This window comes from Diplotaxodon limnothrissa, linkage group LG3 (genome assembly GCF_057381915.1).
Source record: "Diplotaxodon limnothrissa isolate DT_005_m linkage group LG3, D_limnothrissa_male_GT1.1, whole genome shotgun sequence".
Lineage (NCBI taxonomy): Eukaryota > Metazoa > Chordata > Actinopteri > Cichliformes > Cichlidae > Diplotaxodon > Diplotaxodon limnothrissa.
In genome coordinates this window covers 130135-155400 of record NC_140598.1, presented here as the reverse complement: position 1 = coordinate 155400, position 25266 = coordinate 130135, and the positions used below count along the sequence as shown (strand labels likewise).

At 41.5% G+C, this 25266-nt stretch overlaps 1 protein-coding gene across 1 annotated transcript in view; it reads right to left on the bottom strand.

Annotated features, from left to right (window-relative positions):
- LOC146634202 (butyrophilin-like protein 2) overlaps positions 1 to 25266 on the bottom strand; it is a 295376-nt gene that overhangs the window by 232797 nt on the left and 37313 nt on the right. The window lies entirely within an intron of this gene.

Below are 25266 nucleotides of genomic sequence, written 5' to 3'. Positions count from 1 at the left end.
AATCCAGGCAGTAACGCTGGACGAAGCTTTAAAGCCTCAAACACGGAGCACCAACTCGTCTATGAGCACATTTGCATTGTGTAGAAATACAGTAATGAAATAGCTTCATTTAAATCTTTGATAAACAATTGAATCATTTTTCAATCCTAACAACAAAACTGCTCCATCGCTTTTATTCACACTGAGATCAAATGAAAAGAAGACCGGCCTGACTGCTTTGGGAATATTTCTAAATGCCTCCATCTGCTCCTCTGTGCTGTGTTCAAAAACAAGCAGCCAGCTGGGAAATCCCGCTCACGCCACAGCCCTCGCTCAGAAATACAAGCTGCAGCTGCAGAAGTGTGAGCAGCACATGGACAGCTTCACAGAAAGAAGATTCAAAGTGAAAATATTTGACTTTTCTTTTCTTCATTGGTTGAGCAGTTGACAGCTGCTGCTTTAAGAGCTCAATCCTACGAGGCTAAAACAGGTCGCTTTGGCTGCAGTGATGCTATTTTCATGTGTCTTTACAACGCGAGTGATGGCTGTGGCGTGGTGGGAGGGAGCGTCTTTTAAATGCAGTCATTAAATATTCCTCAGCTCTGAATGAATCCCAGGAGCTCTGGCTGCTCCGTACCCAGCAGGGCGGGGCCTGTGTCGTACCCAGCAGGGCGGGGCCTGTGTCAGAGGGAATGGCAGGAATGTCACTATCACGTCTGCACTCTGTGTCTTTGTGCTGCTGCTCGTCTCCCACCACCCTGCAGTTCAAAGGGTTTCTGCATGGTGCCACCTCCTTTCTGTTTACATGAGGTCGTCCATCAGCCCTTCCCCACCAGCGCTGAGCTGTATGTGTGCAGCTTCTTTTCTAAGGCGAGCAGTGCAACAACATTTCAGAATCAGCAGAGTACCATGTGCACAAATACGGGCCTGCAGGTCTGTCTGCACTCACAGCTAAATACACATAAAAGCATTTTACTGGTGGACATCACTGAAGGTTTCCTTCATAAATATAAAGAAATACTTAAAAAATAACAAACATTGAATAGAAGTGATTTGATTTCATGAGGTTTTATTTAATAATCTGTTTTCTTTTGGAAACGAGGACCAAACAGATTTATGGAGCAGTAAGTCCAATAACGTCGGTGCTGGTCACAAGTTTTCCAGCTCACTGCATCTTCGCTTACTTCCTTGTCTCTGACCTTTGACCTCAGCTTTGTCCCTGATTTCTTTCTCTCTTTTGAAACAGTTTTTAGGAGGCAGTGAATTCTTTGGAAGCTGATGTTTGGTGCGCCCTCACCAGCCCAGAGAGATAAGAGGAGCCGAGACTCTGTGATAAGATTCAGCGATTAAACCAAAACTTCTTTTCTTTGTTTGTTCGCTGATGTTGAGTCTGAGAAATGCCGACTCCCTGAATACTTCTGTGGTCACATGACCATCGAGGTCTAAGATGTTTCAGAAGGATACAGTGGGGGGGGGGGGTTGTTTTTTTAGCATTTATAAGGTCCTGTTTCTGGTTTCCTGATGTCCAGCACAGCCAACATCCACAGAATGTGGTTCATTCATGGAACAATGCTTATGCTGCCCAACAGGCTGCTCACTTTTTGATCAGACAATCTCCATCAAAGGTGTGCACATGATTTTCTTTTATGTTTGTGTGTTTTCACAGTGACCTCATCCTCATGTGTCCGTTCTTATCTGGATAGCTGCAGCTGATTTTCTGAAAACCATAAACATCTTAATGTCTCCTGTTTGAGAAAACACACAAACAGAATGTTTGTTTAAAAAACAAAAAAGATGTGCAGTGGTAAGACTACACATCCTTGGAGCGGGAGTCGCAAGTTCGATTCCCATGCAGTATCCAGTAAGGGTCCTTGCTAGACCCTTCATGCTACAAACCAAAAGGCCCTGGAATGGCTCGGCTACGTCTGCAGCCTGTCCACAGCACGGACACAAGAACATCTCACTGCATGTTGTACTCTGTGTGATACTGTATGTGACAGATAATAAAGCTGGATTGTTGTTGTGTTAAAAACACTCTGTGGATATGATGCTTTGTCGTCCTAAACAAGGCATGAGTGTGCGATATATATCAGATTTATGATTTTTTTTAAATGTCTCCTCTCTGTAAGAAAAGATTTTTGTATAAGTGATGAAACAAATGAAAAATAACAGTTGTCAAAATATTTTCCCCATTTCTTTCTGTCACTCCTGTTTTGTTTTGTTTGTACTATGAGACTTCTTTTTCAGCTCCAAAAAGAGAACAGCCAATCAGAGTCTGCATGTGTCCCAACCATCCAATCACAGTGTGTGGGCCTGCATGCCTGTGATGGCTGAGGTGAAGTACACCTGAGGGTTCGGGGACTGTCTCTGTCATCGTTCTTCAGTTTTAAAGCTGACCTGTTGTACTGGTGTAGCTGCTCCACTGGAGCATGCTCACATTAAGAACAGCTACAGTTTCAGATAACAAGGTCAGTAACCCCCGTGAGCCCAAACCGAGTGCAGCAGTCTGTGTTCAGGATGACCCTGAATCATACAGTTTTACATGTGCAGTTTTATACCCCAACAATAACACATTTTTAGGACGATCATCTTCTGGAACCGATGTGGCCGTCCTGTGGTCTCCCTTCGAGCCTCCTTCTTACACTCACGTCCCTCGTTACCTGCTCCTTTCCTGGAACGACAGAGACAAAAACAACTCTCTGCCTAGCCCTGATTATTTAATATGATCCTGATCCTGATTCTATTTATCTAGTTCGGGAGATTCTGTTTGGACTCCCTTTGGCCCAGAAATATCCTTCTAACCGTTATCTGGTGTGATGTAAGCATGTAGCAAAGAGACCCTCTGTGCTCCTGCATCAATTCTCTATCAGTCATAGCCCTGAACGACGTTTCTGACCCTCAAAGCATGGAGCGCCAACTGATTTATGAGCACATTGCATTCTCTATATAAAAATAATGAAACAGCTTTATTTAATCATTTTCAACCCTAGCAGTCCCTCCTTTCACACGTATTTTAATGTGAATCAAAAGAACGTGTTTCGTTCAGCCTGCTGTCCCACAGCTTCCCCTGCAGTGTGATGCTCAGTCTTTCAGCTTCTCCCTCTTAGCTGGAGTCCTGTGCTCAAGTCAGTGCTAAATCAGCTGTCGCCCTCCTTTGGTCAGTTACTGGGTGTTATAGACCGTCAGCCTGCCCTCTTAGGAGAACCACCAAACGAACACAGACATTTTACCTTTTAAACATCATCCAGTGTTTCTTTTAATCATTAAAAGCCTGAGTATGCAAATAAGAAATATACATTTAGCCCTTCCTGCCTCTCAACACCTGGGGGCTCCAACTTAAAGTGGGGCAAAAAGGTATTTAGTCAGCCACCAACTGTGCACGTTAAAAAGATGAGACTTTTCATCATAGGTGTACCTCAACTATGAGAGACAAGATGAGTTTAAAACAAACCCAGAAAATCACATTGTCTGATTTTTAAAGAATTTAGTTGCAAATTATGGTGGAAAATAAGTATTTGGTCAATTTGGTCAATAACAAAAGTTCATCAAAATACTTTGTTATATATCCTTTGTTGGCAATGACAGTTTCACACACTGTTGAATTAACTTTGCTTGATGATTGGTTTTAGCCTTGACAACCCACATTGCTGGCATTGCTTCTTTCAACGTGTTTGTGGGTCGATGTGAATGCACCAGATGTGAGTGCAGCCACTCAGCCTCTACTGCGGCTGTGTCACAAGTTAATCTAGTAGTAGGCTATGGCACTTGGCCACAGGTGGCAGTAGTGGACGAACCTCCTTTTGAGACTGCTCCAGCTGCTGTGTGATAGCAGATCTACTACAACTTGAAGATCATATGCACGTTTTGTAAATTACATTATAAATATTCCTAACTTAGCTTTAAAAATTCCCCCACACTCAAAAACAGACGACAAACCAACTGACACACTTGAGTCACTCACTTCCTTCCACTCACTCTCACTGGCTCTGTTTATTGCTAATCATCTCCTTACAAATGTTTATTATATTAACCACACTTATACAGACTGTATATGACTACACATCTGTTCGACCAATGCCAGTTGATCTGCGACGCCAGTTAATCTGGAATTCAATGATCCATGTGATTAGCTAGTTACAGTGGAACCCCGACTTACGAAATTAATCCCTTCCTGAGGGTCTTTCGTAAGTCGAAGCACCCATTGCGCGTTTTGAGTGAGCTGATGCTGAACGATAGGCTATAGGCTAATTGCTAACTAGAACAACAATAGGTCGTTCAAGTGGAACAGCAAAGCGCAAGTACGGAAGCCAAGGGGTTGTCACATGATTCGGAAGGCATTGTGGGCATTGTAGGCTCAGCCAATCAGAGACAGCAGATTTCATTACTAGGGCATGTTGCCGTAACACGGGCAGAAATATTGCCGTTCAGTGCCTTCGTAACTTGAATTTTTCGTGAAACGGGGTTCACTGTAACTCCTAAATGCGTGTAGATTAAAGGAAATTATTTTACCTGGATATGATTGTCTATGATGAGCCTAAGGTACAAACCATGCGGGCAACGACGATAAGGTTTTTCTAGCTCACCAAGAATTAAAAATGTACAAGAAAACGGAGCGACATTTCTGGGTCCATTTTAAAGTTTTCACGCTATGGCGTTAGCCACTGGAAAAACAAAGTAGAGGAAGTACTCTGGCAGACTCTGCTTACAGGATGTGATGTTACAACACTAGTGAAACATGAATGTGTCATATATTTGTTCCAGACGTATTTCTTTGCCATGGGAAGAAATACTGAAATCATCATGAATGAGTGGGGATTTCTATAACTTTGTGTATATAATTTGGCATTTCTTACTGATGTAGGCCAGAAAGAAATATATAATACAATTTCATTTACTTTAAAGTTTTATTTGCAAGACACAAAAACAGAAAATATAGAAAGTTCCAAATATATTGTGCATGAAACAAATTCAAACGTGGTGCAGATGTGTTTCAAGAGTTAATCTGCCTGTAGTCTATGGCCACAGGTGGCGCTAGTTGACTCGACTCCATTTGAGTGCACACAAAGTAAACTGCACGCTTTAGTTGTGCAGCAAAAACGCTGAAATCGGAGAAATAAAACGTGCGAGGGGAACGATAACGAAGACAAGATTCTCTCGATCGTTTACTCTTGCTGTCCTGTGAACAGTGTCGGCGTGGTGTTAATTGTTTGCTTTTTCGCGATCGCCTCCTACATGGGAATATCACCAGGTAAACTCGCAATGTTTTTAAACATTTTGTTGTTCAAGAGCCACAAGACTGATGGAGTGTGTTTGAGGAAACCTTTACAAATATCACACATGGAATATTTAGTGTTTATTTCCTGTTTTGTCGTAGCGGCTCCTGAAAAGCAAGTCTACCACACATCTGTTCGACCAATGCCAGTTGATCTGCAACGCCAGTTAATCTGGAATTCAATTATCCATGTGATTAGCTAGGTACAGTGGAACCCCGACTTACGAAATTAATCCCTTCCTGAGGGTCTTTTGTAAGTCGAAAATTTTCACAAGTCGAAGCACCCATTGCGCGTTTTGAGTGAGCTGATGCTGAACGATAGGCTATAGGCTAATTGCTAACTAGAACAACAATACGTCGTTCAAGTGGAACAGCAAAGCGCAAGTACGGAAGCCAAGGGGTTGTCACATGATTCGGAAGGCATTGTGGGCACATAGATTAAAGGAAATTATTTTACCTGGATATGATTGTCTCTGATGAGCCTAAGGTACAAAACATGCGAGCAACGACGATAAGGTTTTTCTAGCTCATCAAGAATTAAAAATGTACAAGAAAACGGAACGACATTTCTGGGTCCATTTTAAAGTTTTCACGCTATGGCGTTAGCCACTGGAAAAACAAAGTAGAGGAAGTAAGGGCAGACTTGATCGAAGGCTAGAAAGCTATCCACAGCCCACCTGTTATGTTGTATACTCACTGTTTGTTCAATAAAGTTTCTATCAAAAAAAAGGCTGTCCACAGCCGCTCACTTCCTGACAACCTGTCCGTTGAAGGACACTACTACTAAGGACACTATCTACCCGTAGGTAGTGTCCTTTCGAAGGATTAGAAATAAGCTTGTGCAGGGATCATAAGGGGTGCAGCTCAGATTTATGTGAACCTGAGATTTTTGCCAGGACGTGATGTAGGTAGTGTCCTTGGGAGCATCCTTCCCCTGAATTCGGACACGGCATTAGTGTGTGCAGCCATGATGGCAGACTGCCACAGATCACTGCTGAGGAAAGAGGAGGCGTTCAGCTTCCTCATAGTTTCACACCTGCATGAAGCAGCCTCACCCTGACAGCTCAACCTTCACAATACTGTGTCAGCTGATCACTTCCTGTCCTGTGATTGGCTGGCTGTACTTCATCCCACAGATCTGCTTGCAGGGATTTGAACACTGCTTTTGGAGGGTTAGAAATAAGCTTGTGCAGGGATCATAAGTGTTGTGGCTCAGATTTATGTGAACCTGAGATTTTTGCCAAGTTAAGTTTTAATGATGAAATTATAGACAGAGATTGAATGAACATATTTTCACAGGTGTCAGAAAAAATAAAACAGGAAATTAAATGAAAAAGCTCCAGTGAGTCCAGGGCCCTTCTTGTGCTGCTCTGAACCCAGAAGAACGATAATACAAATGAAACCTGGTAGATGGGACGGACGTGTTGGGCCTTCCATTAGATAGAAACATGGAGTAAACATGTGACAAGCTTGGTGAAGCTTTTTAACACTGTGGATTTGCCACTCTGTGTCACTGTGAGTAATTGATTGTTCTGAACCACAGGGTTTGGTTTGTGCTCTTTGAACTGATATTGATCAGATATTTATTTCCTGAGTGAAATAAATATTGCACACAAAATCAGTTTGGATCATCTGCAGAAATAACACACGTGAACAAACCAGCAACATCACAAACATCATGAATATAAAGCAGAAAAAGCTGTGGACCAATCAGAGGTCCCGGGCTAGCACATGTGACCTCTCTAAATCCTGACACAGTGTCGTTAATCTGCTCACATTGTCGTCTGTTTTCCACACAGCTGGTCCCACACTTCTCCACTGTGGTCAATAACTGACTGTGATCGATGGGATCAAAGCTTTCTGTAGATCAATAGAAAAACAACAACACTCATCATTTTCAACGGCTTCTCTTATTCCTCCAACCGTCTCCATCACCGCATCAGTCGTAGTTTCTCCTCCAACCACACTGCTGTTCGTCCAATCATTTCTATTGATCAATAAACAGATCACATTGTTTGACAGATCATTTCTCTGATATTTGTGAACATTGATGAAGGAGGGATCCTGCTGCTTTCACTGTCTCTGCTTCTCTGCAGTAAAAACTGCTTCTAAAGTGGATTTTTCTTCCTGCGTGTCGTCTGCAGACCTTTAGTCATCCACAGCTTTTCTTTCTCATCGTCTTTAAGCAACATTTCCTAACAGGACAGAGTTTATGATGTGATTCTAAGGATGGATTTCAGAGACACTGTGTGCCTGATCAGGAACGTGTATCCGGTTTTTTCTGTGCTTTCCCAGGATGACTGATTGTTCTTGCTAAATTTGGTCCAGTTGAATACAACTGAAATGCTGTGGGGTGACCTTAAAAAGGTGGTTTATCCCTGAAAAGCCTCCAACTCTGCAAAGATGAGTGGGCCAAAATTCCTCCTCTGTAAAAGACTCAGTTATCACAAACGCCTGATTGCAGTTGTTGTTGGTAAGGGTCCCCCAACCAGGTATTACGTTTAGGGGGCGATCACTTTTCACACAGGGCCGTGTAGGTTTGGATTATTTCTCCCTTAATATTAAATACCTTCATTTTTAAACCGCATTTTGTGTTTATTTGTGTTTGCTTTATCTAATAAGTCGGTGTTGTGGTAAGCTCTCAGAGGAGTTTTACCCTGCTTATCTGCAGGGAAAAACATGAAAATACAGTTAAAGGTCAAAAATGTCTGCTTTTGTTTAAACAAGTAAGAATTGTATTCATCATTATTCATTATAATTGTGAAGGCTCTCAGTCATCCAGGTCATCGTAGTCTAAGGAGCTTGGAAAGAAAAGCGTCTGAAAGTCCAGACGATTTTCTTTCCAAGCTCCTTAGACCATAAATGGCTTTAAGCTGCACATTCAGGCTCTGTGCTACATACGCACATTTCTGCATCTCTGCCATTCAAACACACTGTATATAGTTTATCTGATGTCACACGTGAGGCTTAAGGATGAATTTGAAACCTTTTGTCCTCTACAATGAAAGGTGGCAGGTGTAGCAGGCCCCTGATTACTGCTAATAACGCCCATTGAATGGACTGATGATCCAAAAGGGTGTTTTCAGTCTGGTTATGATGGATCGATCATAGTTTGAATAAACTACAGCAGTTTGATGTTGGTGATGTAGAGGAGCAGAAACCTGCGTTTTTGTTCATGTTTCATCTGCTCTGATCGTTCACTGCAGGAAGCTTCACCAAGTGCATTCTGGGTAAACTTTGAAGACTCCTGTCAGCAGATGGGACAGATGAAAGGTCTCCTTTTCACCTCCATCAGATACCAGGATCATCTTCAGCTGTGACTAAGTCATTTTTAAAAATACAATAAAACTAATAATATGAATTTACTGAGTAAGAATGATTTTATAGTTTATATGGAGGTGTGCATCTCTTCATTCAGAGGTCACTGTGATTGGCTGGAGGTTGGAAGATGACAGCAGTGGACAAAGACGCTCTCTTTGCTCAATCTGAACATTAGCCCCGCCTTCCCCAGTGCCATCAGCTATCTAAGCCCCGCCCCCTCATCGCACGCAGACGACTGGGCTTGTCAGGCACTCTTCTTGGCTGCAGTGGTTATTATTATATTTACATGCTTCCAGCTCCCGTTTCTGCTCGGTGACAACTCGTACTTTTCGACTCTCCTTTTCCTTCCTCCCTCGCTCACAGACACATAACCTAAACCAAGCTGAAGGACTTTCACTCTCTGCTGTCATCATCAGACGGATCAAACTCTCACCTGGCCTCTGCATCCCTCTGCCCTTTCACTGTCTCCCTTTTCTTTCCGATTGAATACCAAACGTGTCCTGCTGTGGCAGGGCTGCCCGACACTGATGCTTTGGGCGTCTGTTCCTCAGGCCAGCAGGCTGGCCTCTGGACCTGGTCGGGATCTTCCAGACCCTTCTTCAGTTTCTCACCCTTCTCCGCGCTCATGCTTGCTATGCCTTACCTGTGTTAGGATGCCTGGGTCGTTGACCCAGAGGTTTGAGTTTATTATATTATTTATCTTTTCTAGTCTTTGGATCCTTTGTTAGAGTTCTTTCTTATGGTTTATGTCTCTGTGTAATCCTTAGTTGCTGTCTCCCCTGTCGGCTATATCCCCGTGTCCAGTCAGTGTCTGTGTCTGCCCTGATCCCACGTCTCTGTTCCCTCTGTTGTAGTGCCTGCCTGTGAGTCTGTAAGTTCAGTCTGTGTTATATTTCCTGTTTTACTTTGAAAGTCCGTGTCTCATGTAAATGCGTCTGGTTTTGCTTCCTTTGTCTCGTTAGGCCTGATTTGCCCCAGCTGTGTTTCCCTCCTGTTACCCATTCCCTGGTTGCTCCCTCTGTGTATTTGAGCCCTGTGTTTCTGTGTCCGGGTCGTGAGCTACCGTTTCCTATGCTGTGTGTTCTGTCTGCTCGCCTGAGTTTATTTGGAGTCTCAGTTTTGTTACCTTTTTGAGTTCAGCATTAAAGCTGTTTTGAGTTTACATTGTGCCTCCGAGTAGTGATGGCTCGCTTGAAGCTGACGCTCTGGTGCGTGTGTCAAAAAAAGCAAAACACTGCTTCAGAAGCACTGTGTCGAAGCTTGATTTGTTTGGCCAGAGTCACGTGATCAGTGACGTCCGAAGCTTCATTTAGAGCCTAACTGCTTCGGTGTCTGATTCAATAGTTTATAAGGAAGCGAATCATTCGCGGGATTTGTGGAGTGTTTTGATGGTGACAGATAGCGAACCACTGATATTTCTACTGAAAGATTTGGAGCCAGCGAGGAATAGAGGAGTTTCTGTTGTGTGGGAGTATTTTGAGCTGATTTTGGTCAATCGGGTGGGTTTTCCAGCTTTGTGTTCTGGCAGTTTGCTTTTGTTTTGTGCGTGTTTATTTTATCTGAAAACGGGAAAAACTTCAAATGTCAAAAATCTGATTTTCATAATATAAATATCATTAAATAACTTTAGAAAAACTTCCATTTGACTCTTTACATTTAGCTGATAGTTGGTGGGGCCCAGTTAGACTGTATAACTGCATCTCTACCAGTTTCTGTGCGCTCCAGCCTCTTATGTGCCATGTGAAGGGATTTTCCTAAATGCAGGAGAAATTATCTCCACGAAAAGGAACAGGTTCATCCATCGCACACTAGAACAAATTCTCTTTTTAAATAAAAATGAAAAAGGGTTACCTTAAATGCATCATGTTTTTAACTTGCAAGTTCATAAGCATTTTCCCTTTCCATTTAACAATCAATTCTACCCCCAGGTCAAAAATATGTATAGGAAAATGTCCCTAATATAATATTATTTATAAATACACCCGTCCGGCGATTAATTGCATAAGTACAAGGAGGCGGGACCTAACAGCAGAAGCATACTCCATAACGTGTTGTACATTATTATATGTATATTATATGTAACGTGGTATTTTTCAATTATTGTATTTACCAACATCAAGAAATCACAAGCAAAGAAAGACCACACCATGGTGCATGTTTAAACAAGGAAAGTTTACTGGTCAAAATTATGTATTAAAGAAATAAACAACATTTTTTTCACCCCCAAAAATACACGTTTAAAGCAACACAGCGGTGGCCCAATATCAGACAGAACTCCACTCTGTGGAGTGGGCAATCATAATGAAGCAGTTGGTTTTATTTTGTGGATTCAAGCTGCTCTTCATATTCTTGGCCACCAGATGTCACCAGAGAGGACTGAGTTGAAAAGCTTCGAGTAATGAACAGTTTTTCAATACAAGCTTCAGAAAGCTTCATTTGGCCATCACTACCTCCGAGCATTTGCACAGCCTTCACATAACAACCTGTGCCATGCATCAGCTTTAACGCTCATGTTCTTTTCCCTGTAGACCAGAACTCTGCTGTGGTGACATCACTTTCTCTCTTTGGGGTCCTGCTCTAATCCTCGTCACAGCTGGGTTCAGTTCTGCTGAGACGGGCCATCGGAGTCCAACCACCAAACATCTGTCCATATTCTGCTCATCAATAACTCTTTGTCTTCATTCTTTCTATTGATCTGTCCTTACTGAAACGACTCCACCCTGATGACTCCACCTGTGGCTCAGCAGGTAGAGCGGGTCGTCTGCTGACTCCTCCCACTGGCGTGTCAGTCTCATACCAGAAGAAGCTTTGAAAACAAAAATTAAAAAATGTTGAGCAACAAGTGTCACAGCTTTTTGAATGTATCAACTTCTTTAAAACATTTGGGCAGCCGTCGAGCTTTAAGTTGCATTTAGTCGACACAAAGTTCCCACTTTGACAAACATGAGGTCGATGACCCCCTACGAGCAAACACTTAACTTAATCATTCAGACTTTTAAGTTAGTTTAACTGGTTTACTTCTCTTCATAATGTTGAATCAATCTTAATATTTCTGAGCTCCAGTTGGCACAGCTCTCTCTTCTTCTGTTCACAATATGAGCTCAGATTGTTCCAGTCACTGCTCTTCTCTCACAGTGGGTGAACCTGACAGTGTTACAGTCGTCGCCCACAAACTAAACACACAAGAATCTGTTTCAGACAAACACTTTAGTAACACACACACACACACATCCCTGTACCCTGTAACATTTCATGAAGTGATGGCAGTGAACATTTCTGAATCCCAGCCATAAGACAACAAAGTAAACACAGTGATGACATCAGAAGGTCCACACTGACTGACGTGTCTCCTGTACATGTTCCATGTTTGATACTGATCACTGATGTTTAATGACTCACGTGACGCTCTGACAGGAACAAAGAATGTAGAAAAACCTTTAAGGAAACCTGAGGAACAGTGAATCCACTGATGACTGACACTGTCACGGCGGGGTGCGCCGATAAGTTTAGTTTACAGGACCCAGAAGCAGACACTTCTGGACTTGCTGACTGAACAGAAGACGATCCTTTATTTGGATGTTGGCACATGAAACAGCATGAAGCTATGAAAACTAAGAAAACTGTGAACACTCAGAAAACTAAAGGACTAAGAAGTGAAAATTCTACAACAGAGTATGAACACTGAGTAAACTATGACGTAACACTATGGGGATGCAAACAGACGACCTGACAACGAAACATAGAAAACAGAGGACTTAAACACACACATGAGGTGATCAGGAGAAGTGGAGACACACGAGAACACAGCTGACTACAATGAGACACAATGACCGTACAGGGGAGAGTAACACTAACTGCAATGAACAAAGAACACCAGACTCTTCAAAATAAAACAGGAAACAGAGACATGGAGATAAAACATGACATGAACTTAACATAACCACATAGACATGAAGCATGACAGGTAGACGCACGAACCAGGGAGACTGAGTACAGGGAAGATGGCAGAAACAACAACATGAACTTGACAACATAAGACACACACACATAAAACACATGAAGGGCAAGGGAGGCTTAACACAAGGGTAATATAATAACAAACGAGCTTGGATAACTTAATGAACCTAAACAAACAAACATCAAAATAAACTAACACTCACCGACCCAGGACCGTGACAGACACAGAGTGGGTGAGTTCAGTATGAGATGAGTCCGGCAGCACTGAGGGTCCACAGATGGGAGAGGCTGTCCTTTAAGGAGGTTTGACATGTGACACATTTGTCTTTATGGTTTATACTAAAGAACAAACTGCACTAACTCATAGATTTGACCTGAGGAAGAGTCGACTTTAACCCCAAACTTTATTAAACTAACCTAAATCTAGCCGAGTAGTTCTGCTGCCTGAACCTGACCAAAGTGTAACTGAAACACATTAAAATACTAAACTGACTCTGACTGCTGTGAGTGTTTGAAGAAAACGTCTGTGTTTCACAAAGCTGAGAGGTCAGCGGTCCCCCACAGGCTCTCTGTGATGGTCTGATCAGCTTCAGTCTGAAAACAGTGATGTACAAAACGATGGAGAACACAGCAGGTGCAAAGACAGACTTGAGGAAAAGGCAATAACAAAAGTCCGAGGAAATAAACCAAAGGAGTGAAAGGGTTTGACCAGGGGTGGGCAATTCCAGTCCACGAGGGCCGGTGTCCTGCAGGTTTTAGATCTCACCTTGGGTCAACACACCTGAATCACATGATTAGTTCGTTACCAGGCCTCTGGAGAACTGCAGGACGTGTTGAGGAGCTAATTTAGCCATTTAAATCAGCTGTGTTGGTTCGAGGACGCATCTAAAACCTGCAGGGACACCGGCCCTCGTGGACTGAGATTGCCCACCCCTGGGTTAGACCCATACGAGTAAGGACGTTAGCGTGCTGCCCAGCTTTCGTCACGCACATATTTATAATTATATGGTCCTAAGTTTTAGTGCAGACACTCACAAAGTGTTTAGTAACTTCAGATCCTGCAACAAGCCCAGCTCCAGTTTCCTTTGGTGACTTGAACTCTTCCATTTCACAGCTGTTGTTAATTTTTCTTTATCTCCTGTACAGGCCAACGCATCTATTTGTTGTCTTAGGTTGTTAGTATTACACAACATTTTCAGATCTAATAGAAATAAAATGAGTTTCATAATTCATTCACTTTATTGTCTTTATTTATAACTGGCATCATTGTTTCATTCTCTTATAGAGTCTTACAAGAAAGGCAAAATTGTTTTCCATTGTGCTTTATTAGCTGCTTCAGTAAAAACAAATCAACAATGCAACAAAAAAACAGTTTGCAAAACAACAAAGTGGAAAACAGTGATTCATCACTTGGTTGCTTCAATACAACACGTGGGCACATACATGCAGGACTTTTGATGATAAATGACACAGCTGCTCTTAAAAACTACATTATGGCCCCACTGTGTATGTGTGTGTGTGTGATAGCACATAAGGTCCATTTGTGAAGCTAACATAAGTAACAAAGTGATGTTACTAGTATTAAATTGATTTGGTTAAAAACTGTGATCAACACAGAGAATAAAGTAATCTGCCAGTACAGAGGCCAGCAGGGCTTCTGGAAGGACACACTGTGTCTGTGTGTGTAGTTATTAAGGTGTTAGACCTGCTTTCTGCTGCTCTCTGATTGATTATCAGTCGTTGCCTCAGAGTTTTTGTGGGGCGCCCCTCAGTAGTGTAAGTACAGACTGAGCTGTTGGAGCTTCGTGTAACTGCAGGTAGTTAAAATAATAATTAATAAATAATAAAAGTGAGTTTGCACAGTTTGGGTTTTGAAGACGCCTCAGATTGATGTGATTTAGTGTAACGCTTGTGCTGTTAATGATGCTGTCGAGTTCAACTCTGATGGACCCTCATCTGGATGCATCACACCAGCTGCTGTTTTTCTCCTGTGATGTGAAAGGACAAATGAATAGAAACACCAGGCTGTGTGACCTATGAACTAACTGGATCATGTGCACACCTTTGATGGAGATTGTATGATTATAACTGAACAGCCTGTTGTGCAGCGTAAGCATTGTTCAATGAACTGACACATTCTGTGGATGTTGGCTGTGCATCAGGACATCAGGAAACTAGAAACAGGAACCTTATAAATGCAAATAAAACACAAACAAGACAAAAAATCACTGCCAGGATAAACTGAGGTATGTGGGCTCCCATGAAGCTTCCAGAGAAACCTCTAAACCTTCACTTTAAAATGCTCCGCTGCATCTGAAACGTCCCCCATCACACAGGCTCCACCCACCTGGCACAAACCGAGAGATAAACCAAACCACAGCATGTTGGCTGTGCATCAGGACATCAGGAAACCAGAAACAGGAACCTTATAAATGCAAATAAAACAAAAACAAGACAAAAAAAACAAAAAAGCAAACTTGATGCTTTAGGCTGCATTTTATTTAATGGTAGAAAAATAAGGTTTCATATAAGTGGGTAGCATTTGGAGCCCACTTCTACTATCAGAGATTTCCTGGAGACGATGCAGAGGGCTTATGAATTTATCTTGACTAAGAGTGAAATCTTTTTGTGCTCACAGCACTTTCAGTTCAGTTAAATGTCATGTATGTAGCAGCATTTCACAACAAGTGGTCTCAACCTGCTGTCAGAATCAGACATGATTTATTCATGAAGTCAGGACCCTCAGTGAAGAACAGGCAGAGACTCTGATCAACAAGCAGGCAGAGCCTCACCGAGGAGCAGCCTGAGACGACCACCAAGGAGCATCAAGCTTCTCCTCGAGGAGCATCCAAAGAGCCTGTCAGACGAGCAGACAGACTGTTTTTGTTCTACATCTTCTTCCTTTATCTCCTCCTTCTGGTCCATGCTCCCAGTCTTTCCAGAAGAAGAGAGAAGCACCTCTCCAACACCTGCCACCACCTGTTAAACCCACAGACCAGACATCCCTGCAGTCTCTTCATCCACCTGCTGCCACCTCCCAGTCTTTAAGTCAGGGTGGCCAACATGAAAATAAGAGGAGGAAGAGTAAGTTTAGTTTTGCATCGTACGTCTTTAGATTCTTACGTTTGTTCCTAAATGAACATCACTTCAGAAAATGATGCACATGTTGTCCTAGAGAACTTACAAACCAGTGCACAGCATTTTATTCACCAGTTATTTAGCTGTATTTTGGTGGCCGCTCTAAAATGACGATGGTTAATGTCAATCCCTGACTTCAGTTAAGAGCACTTTGTAATTCAACCTGATTTCATGTTTTTGGTGCTGTTTGTTTCAGGAAGGATATTTTCCAGTGGGTAAAATCTGGGAGCCCACCAGTGAATTTCAGCAGCACTTTGCCTGATGTGCCGCCTCCTTCAGCCAGAGAGTCTTTTCATTGTGTTGGTCGTTTTTCTATGTTACAAACAAGTCACATATAATATCTGCAGACTGTACTTGTGTCCTGTCTGCGGGGAACAGTGTCATAAATATGTGGAGCCGAAGATCCATCCAGATACCACATTGGTCACCGACAGGATGTCTTCATTTTTGATTGGTTACAAGTGTCAGACACACATTTATACCTGTTTAAATGCATTGTTTTATGCAGAAACCTGTATCTTACGTTACTTACAGCACTAGTTGTGTAATCTTATGTTGAATGTTTTCATTGTACAGCATGTTTTCTGCTACGTTCTGTAAAAAGCGAGAGCAGAAGGTGAAAAGTGCTTCTCAAACTGGCTGATCCAGTTTGAGAAGCACTGTGTTAGCTGGGTCCTTCTGACTGTACTGGGGGCTGTAATCCACAAAATCAGTGACATGTTGCAGTGAATCTGACCTGAAACTAGCAACTGAGCCCATAAACTCATCACCCTGTTTGCTTTACCTTCTCAAATAAAGGCGGCATCATAAACATGTGTTTGTTTATGTATAACTGTGCAGGCTGGTGTGAATGTACTGAGTACTGTCACTGTAAATATAAATAACAAACTAGGGCTGTGCGATATGACCAAAATCTCATATCCCGATATAAGACATCTATCGTCCCGATAACGATATAAATCACAAAAATGTAACATTTTCTGTAAATTCTGTGAATCTCGGGCAGCTCGACTTGCAGGAAGTGTTTCCAGCTGCGCGTCATGTAGCTGGAGTCGAGTGTTTTAACAGATGCATGAAACGATACATTTTTTGACATAAGTTGTAACGGCCGCCGTTTTCTTTGTGAGTATTTATTACACGGCGTGCTGCGGGGAAAAGCCTGTTCTAACGTTTGAGTCTAAGGTTTATTTTTTAGCACCTGGCGGCTCTTTTTTAATTCTCATCCGTAATTAATCTGCTCTTTCACGTGATTCAGTTTATTTTGAAAAGTCTCAACAGGATCTTGAGCTTTATTGTGAAAGGTTTATGTGGGACATAAACAAGCGGACACGCGATGGTGTCACCGTCATTGTTGCTAATGACAACGCATAAAAACAGGCGCTTGTCCGTCCGTAGTGTGGTTATAGAAAATATAAGAGAAAGAGAGAACTTTAAGAAATGAATACAGCCACTACAGTGACCATCAAAACCATGAAAAAACATTAACAACAAGTTCATTGAGATGTGAGAACTTGAAGTACTTTTTTATGTTGAGACTTCCTGTTTCCATTATTATTATTTAGTGTAAAAATGAGAATTTCATAACAAACACCTTCAGACACATAATCTGTGGAAACATGCTGTAATTTAATGACCAATAAACTAAACGTCTTTAGCTCACAGTGAGGATGCATTTGGACTCTGATGTATTATGGTGCACAGATGAACTGAATAAACTTTTTAAACATGTGTTTTGTTACTGAATCAATGTAATGTTTTCAATGTTTCAACAATATAGAAAAATATATACAGACAAAAGAGCTCTTATTACAAGGCGTTGCCACAGCTTCTAGCTCGGTCTGTTTGATTTGGGAGATTTTACACTGGATGCCTTTCTGACACACATCCAACTGATTTCTGAGCTCCTGGAGTCAAACAAGGCAACTTTTGCTTGTGAGGCAAACGTGTTAAACACTAAACTGACAAATGCTGAAACTGTAATTAGCCTGATTACATTTGCTGTTGTTTGTTCAACACAGGGCCGGATCTAGAGAAATGTTCTTCGGGTGGCATGGAAATCAACTGGGGAGGAAAAATCAAAGCCTTTTTCTTTTTTACTATTTTTTACACACATGCAGGTGTTACATATGGTTAAAATACTTCAAATACAGTAAGTGTTTCATATAAATATAGTCAATAACTTCATTATTTCCTTTAGCCCACATAATGAAACATTTCAGTTCCATAAACATGTGAATTATTTCATGTACTGTATAACCTGTATAATAAATAAATATGTAGCCCAGTAAGTATAAAATCCAGAAAGCTACACAACATTTACAAACACAAGTCTAACTTAAGTGTCACACTCTTATTTTTGTTAAAATAATTACATTTTTGCTTAAATTTACACAAAATGTCAGAAATCTGTTCTGTCATGAGCACGTTTGTCACCAAAAATTTAAAGCTAGTTTTTCACGTTTTGTTGGGTTAATCTGGGGTCCAAAATATAATTGGACATTTTTGACTACTTTTGATTTTACATTTGTATTTCACCTTTAAATGTATTTATTTTCTCACCCTGTTTGGTCTCATTGTTTTCAGTTCAACCTCACATGTCTGAATTTACAGTTATTTTTTAATTGGCATACTGTTTTAACACAGCTGATCTGAAATCACACAAAAACATAAAATCCTAGTAGTAGTTATATTTTTACTGTAACAAGCACAAACATGTTTATTGAATTATTGTCATAACTTGAAATGCAAATATAAAGTTTACATTTAAAAAACTTCAAAAACTAAAAGAAGTTACATACAACTATTTATCTGAAAATGAAGTTTGTACAACCATTTAAAAATACTACTAAAACTAAAACGAGGGAACAATCAGGTGTCACACAAATTATTTGTGCCAGTGCAAAAAATAATTTGTCCACCACAAGACGGAGGAGAACATCACAGGTATCAACCTGCAGGCCTGACAGCAGGAGGAGTATCACTGCTCCTTCGAACGTCGGCCGAGCAGCTACTAAAAAAGGACCTGGTACAAGGTCCTCTGACCTAATGGAAACCCTGCAAAGAGGGCCTCCTCACTGACAACAGCACCTGCCAGGTGTGGAGACGTATCCAAGCCCTCACCAACTACACAGGCCAGAGTCCCCCAACCCCCGACAGCAGCCTCGAGCTCACAGATAATTAACTTTTTGAGATTTCCTTACCTGGATGACTGAGCATGCATCAAGACACTGAGCAGCATGAATAAACAGTGTGTATTTGACAAAAGATTAGTGTGCAGCCAGGGTAATTCTCACTGAACAAAAGTGTTTTTACAAAATACATGAGAGCATTTTATCTGTTTTTATTTGAAAAGCTGAATAAACTTAGTGCAACAGCACAAAGACTGGGAAGAATCTGACATTCAGGGGTGAAACATTGCACTGCGTTTGAGACGCATTAAACAAAATTATATTTGCACGTCTTAAAGCAGAGCCCCGTGTTTTTAACAGTGCACTTAAAGAAAACCTGTCAGGTTTCGTTTCTCAGGAGGGGCCGACATGTTTGCGTGCATAAATGATTTAATAATCTGTTCTCCTTTCAAGCAGCCCTGCAAGACTGAAACTAAAGCGCTTCAAAATACCTCAATGAGAATGTTTACAAGGTGAGCCTCTCCAAATTGCAATGAGCTTTGGAGAGATTCACCTTTCTGGAACATGTGATCACATCAGATGGTGAGTCCATCTGTCTGAAAAGGATTGCATCGATCCAAACTCACAAGGATTTTCTTTTCTTTTTACATGACCTCATATTTCTGTCAGTGGAAACCCAAACATGCTGCATGAGAGGCTCCACAATCAGCAGTGACACATGTGAGGAGACTGACTGGACATGACTACAACAGACCGATGATGCAGACAAAGCTTTGACTGACTTCAAACTGACACTTTAGACTGCAGCTAGTTTAGGATGACCCTTGTTGTAGCTGTTGTATCACAAACTTGTGGCTACAGCCTTATTACTCCCATAAACGACAGCTGTTTGTAAATGTAAGGCTTATATTAACTCAAAGATTCTGTCTTCTGGCAGGTATAGTGTGGATGCAGTGGCAGAGCCAGGAGTTAAACACAATATGGAACCAGAGCACAGGATTAACATGAAAACCACACTAACTTCATCTCTTAACACAGATTTACAGGCCCAGAGTAAAACTACCCCAGAGGAGAAGCCCTCAGAAAACCCAAGAGACAATGTACCTAACTTTTTTATTTTCTCATTCTCCTAATTATGGTAAATTAACACAGGGAAGGTCCATGTGTCAAAAGGAGGGAAGGTCCAAAGAAATGCAGCTCACACAAGAAAAGGGATTCCAAAATTTTGCAGTTTTTCTATGATTTGTGTACCTTTGTTGGGTTTGATTTTTGTATGGGATTAGAAGAATCTAGTTTGTTACTGATTATTAGTTATATTAGTTATTGCCTAGTCGCTCGCGCTACTTAGAAAGCTTCAACCTACATCAGTGTAAAAGAATGTGTGGAGGCAGCTGTTTGGGCTCAAATTTTTGTAACCTTGTAAATCAAAATAAATCTGGAAATGTTATGTTTGTGCATCTATAGATGAGAATTTGTGTGTAAAAAAGATTTGTTCATAACAAATAATAACACAAGTCACATATTGTTTTTGTTAAGGTTGCACAATTCTGCACACAGTGGTGTGAAAAGTGTTTGCCTCCTTCCTGATTTCCCTTTTTTGTGTGTTTGTCACATTTACATGTTTCAGATCAAACAAATATTTACTATTAGACAAAGACAACTTGTGTAAATAGAAAATGCAGTTTTTTTAATTAAAGACTGTTTGTGTCGGGTCCTTTTATCACATACTCCAAAAACTTCATTTTGTTTGTTTGTTTGTTTTTTAGCCAGTCGGAGGTCGATGTTTCAGATCATTGTCCTGCTGCCTGAGTGCTCTTAAGCTTCAGGCCATGAACTGATGGCCGGATGTTCTCCTTCAGGATGTTTACACAGCAGAACTCATGGTTCCAGTAAAGGGAACCATCTCCTGGGTCTGGGGGCAGATAGCCCCTCCAGGGGTGCTGGTGCCTGGGCCCAGGAGTATAGATTATGTATGAGGAGTGTGAGTGTGTGTACCCCATACAGTTCTGCAACTGGTTTATTAATGTTTGTCTTTATTGTAAATGTGTTGTTTTGGATTCGAAACAGCTTTAAGAGAAGAAAAATAAAATATATATACATGCTAAACATGTTACTCTGACCTCTTCTCTAAATGAAATTCAAACCTGACACAGTCTAAACAAACACACCAACAGTTTATTAGGTTTCATGCAGACATCCAAAGAGCACAAACATCTCCAGGGGAACAAAGTGAAAATCAAAATCAGAGAAAACAGAAGAAGCTTCAGAGTCCAGGAGTGGAAGCAGACGACCAACAGACAGGAACTAAAAAAGTAAAAAACTCAGAGGGGAGCAGAAACAGTTCATGAAGTCATCCACAAGGTGGAGCCAAGAAGAGGAGCACTTCAGGAGAATGGACAGGCTGCTGAGGCCGTAGGCAGCAGTGGAGGCCTCTCCAGAGGTGTAGCACACAGACAGCAGTGCAGGTGGAGACCCTTTGGAGGCAGAGGAGGTGGTCAGTGGGAGCAGAGCAGTATTCCATCAACACTGCAGTATAAGGGACCAGCAGAGGGCGGCTGAGCTGGAGGTTGAGGGCAGTGGAGGCAGCACCATCCACTGGACTCTGCTGAACTGGAAAGTGTTGCTTTTTGTAGGAAAGCTGGGAAATGGAGTCCTGGTCAGAAGAAGCTGGAGAGTGAGAACTCACCAAGTCCCTGAGCCACAGCAGCAAAACATCTACAAGCCATCATTGTTCCAGAGTCTCCTCATGGATCCTCCACAAAGCTGCTTCTGTGGAGTCTGAGCTAAAGTCTTTGAACACAGTGAATCTGCTGGATCCATGACTGCTCAGAGCATCCTGTAATGACAGAGCAGGGACTGGACCTAAAGGTTAGATTAAGGTCAACATTAGAAACTCATCTTGTGTTGGTTTGCCCGGTGGGCCGATGGTGATTTTTTGTTTTTATGGGCCGATGATTTTTTTTTCTGGTAACGGTATAAACAATGAAATAACTCAGTTGTTTGGTGGCTATCGGAGCTTCCACAGGTTCAGTAACATTAGCAAGTGGTGGAGGCCAGCAGGTGGATGAGAGAAAGGGGAGGCAGGAGAAGGAGAGACCCGAGGCGGCCGCCGGTCCAAGAATCAGGTGAACTGAACTTCAGGTAAGAAGTTATGACCTGCAGTCTATCCGGGTCAGATATAAACCAAGTTTAGCTGGAGTTTATTTTCGTTGTGCTGACTTTTTACAGTCAGTTACATTAACTCGTACTGCTACTAGCTAGCATGATGGAGTTTCTATACAGCTGGGTGGTGCTATGATGTTACTGATAGGCAGAGGTGGGACCAAGTCATTGTTTTGCAAGTCTCAAGTAAGTCTCAAGTCTTTATCCTCAAGTCTCAAGTCAAGTCTCAAGTAATGTCAGGCAAGTCAGAGTCGAGTCTCAAGTCACTGGTGTAAAAGTCCGAGTCAAGTCACAAGTCTGAAACTTTGAATTTCAAGTCCTTTCGAGTCTTTAAAAAAAACAAACGAAAAAATAATGTTGCAGTTATGCTAAATGTAAATATTAGACCATGTAATTTTAAAATCTGTGTTTTTCTCAACACATACAAAATAGTGAACTTAGAAAATATACACAAATTGTGAAATTGCACCTCTTTAAAATGCAGCTCAATTAAACTTAGCTCCAAGAATAATTTTCACCGACAGTTCTGAGATAAGCTGCATGTTATTCTTGGATGCGGTTGTAGGACCAGCTTTAAAATCGCATGACAAAAATATCATACACATTAAAAAAAACTGTATCACCAACGTAGCCTGGAAAACATTTGCTAGTTAGATGAAGTCAGCTATCTCATCTTAGCATATTTATATGCATATTTATAATCATACGGTTCTTGGAGTGAGCGCATACACTCATGAAGTTTAGTAACTTCCGGTCACTGCAACAAGCCCAGGTACAGTTTACCGACGGATGGGTGCAGGACCTTGAAATGCACCGTGTAGAAAGTAAAGACCATCGTACGTATCATAAGTTTACCAGTCTCACAAATTGTCGTCATAAATACACATTCCTTAACCGTTTATTAATAGGACCTTTGAGCTCAACGGTAATTAATTAGTAGTGGAAATAATTTCTGGTAGCATCACAGAAATGTAGCAGTGACAACAATATTGTATGCTGTAATCGCACTGGGCAATTAGTGATACAAAAAACCTGTTTTATCCTGTGAATAAAAGTATGTGTTTTTGTCAATGTACCATAATAACAGAAGCGAAACGCAATATTGTGTCAGGACAATTCACTATTTATGCACAATAAATAAAGGAGCATAGCGCGACAATTTCTGTTCAGCGCCAGACTTGCTTGTAACCTATATCACCAATTATGTTATGAAAATGACGTATTAACTACAACAGCAGACTGACCTTCGTGTAAATGCTTGGAGCAGACTAACCTGTGAGCTGGAGTGTTCTAGGACGTTATATTTGATCTTTGAATGGCTGCAATCCAGTCGCCTCTTTGTTACTTCGGAAACATGGCTCGAACAATTTCTCTTCCACGACGTAATCCGATAACAACCGATCTCTTTACCCGTCGGCTTCCCGTGGCTGTCATGCGACCGGCTATTGCAGTTAATAATACAACAGCTTCTTGACATTTTTGTGTTTCTTTTTTATCGCTGTATAACTGATTTTAATTGAAAGCCTGCGTGCGCTAGTACCGCTTGCCACGAGTTCCCAGAATCCTTTGCGGTTCTACCCGTGAATGACGTCACATTTTCAATCTCTATATAATATGCATGTTAAATTTTATATTTGGGGTAAAATATCAAGTCTTTTCAAGTAAACCGGTTCAAGTCCAATTCAAGTCCCAAGTCATTGGTGTAAAAGTCCAAGTCAAGTCACAAGTCTTAGAACATTTTTTCAAGTCAAGTCTAAAGTCATAAAATTAATGACTCGAGTCTGACTCGAGTCCAAGTCATGTGACTCGAGTCCACACCTCTGCTGATAGGGAACTTTATTTTATTCACAAGGTTAATTATTGGAGTTGCCAACCGTCCCCTCTGAGTTTTTTAGCCCTAAAAAACAGAATCGTCTCGTGTTCAGAGAAAATATTACGCGTTTCGTATTGAGGTGAAACGAAATGCAGTTTGTCTTCAGCTACAATGAAAAAGACACAAAGCTGGATTTATTCTGTATTTGCTGCACAGCTGCCTCTTCTTCTCCCCCCCTCCCTCTCCTGTTTCTACTTCAATCATGAAACTGATCAGTGATCAGCTTTTCTCTCTTGTTTGTTTATCGCCCACTTTGCGCCACAAAGAGGAAACCAGCGGATGTCGCGTTAAACAGCAGCACGTTTAAGCTTGATCAGCTGTTGTTATTTAATATTAATTTCTAGTATCAGCTGATGTTTGCTGGAGCCACAGCTGTAAAGCTGCTGGTCATGATGTCGGTTTGGATATGTGGTGAGAGGGAAACATGAAGATGAAACCAGGAGATGTCCTTACTGAATCATCAGAGCTGTGATGGAGAAACAGGTTTACCTTTTAGGTGACATGGATGAGTTGAAGTTATGAACTGTTTCTGAGAGACAAATAACACCAGGATCCTTTTTTAGGTAGCTGACAGCTGGTAACTGTGCAGGGGCGGGTCTAGCAAAGTGTTGCCAGGGGGCAGGTAGGGCATTAACAGGGAGAGGGGGGCACAAAGAAATACTTTTCTTTCTTATTCTCATTTAAAATGTCTCACTTTTATTAAATAATTATCTGAATCTTACAACCAAAGTTTATATCTGATGTAAAATGTATAGAAATCATACATATACCAACAAGACTGTACATCACTGTCACAACAGCGTCTGTTTTCATTCAAAGGTTTTATGGCTTTTCCTATAATACCTGGGGGGCCGGTCTCTAGTCAAAATGCCTGGGCCTATTTTTTGTCCCAGTCCTGCTGAAGAGCAGCGAGCATAAAGGGAGGAACGTTTTTGAAGTGTCAGCAAATTTCAAATGCAGCGTTTCTATCAGCTCAACAAACATCAGCAAACACACAAACTGTTTGTGTGCAGTTTGTCTCACAGTGTGTTGCAGCCAAAGGTCCAGCTGCTGTATTTCACAGGGAGAGAAAGAAAGAAAAGAAAAGCTGCTGTAGGAGAGGAACCCAAGCTTTGGCATCGCTCTGAAAACTATCGCTGATCCTTTTACTCGCTGGCTTTCAAATCAAAGCTGGAATGAAATTTGTGGCGTTTGCAGGATCGAATCAATCACACAGGATCAGGAGAGAAGACAGCAGAGCAGCTGATTTTACACCTGAAGATAAAACTGTAATGTTAGAAACATGAAGATATTACACACACAATACAGACTGCAGCTCAGACAGCTGCTGGACAGGTGTGTGTGTGTGTGTGTGTGTGTGTGTGCGTGCGCGCGCGTGTCTGTGTGTGTGTGTCTGTGTGTGTGTGTGCGTGTGAGTACTGTAACTCCTTTATTTC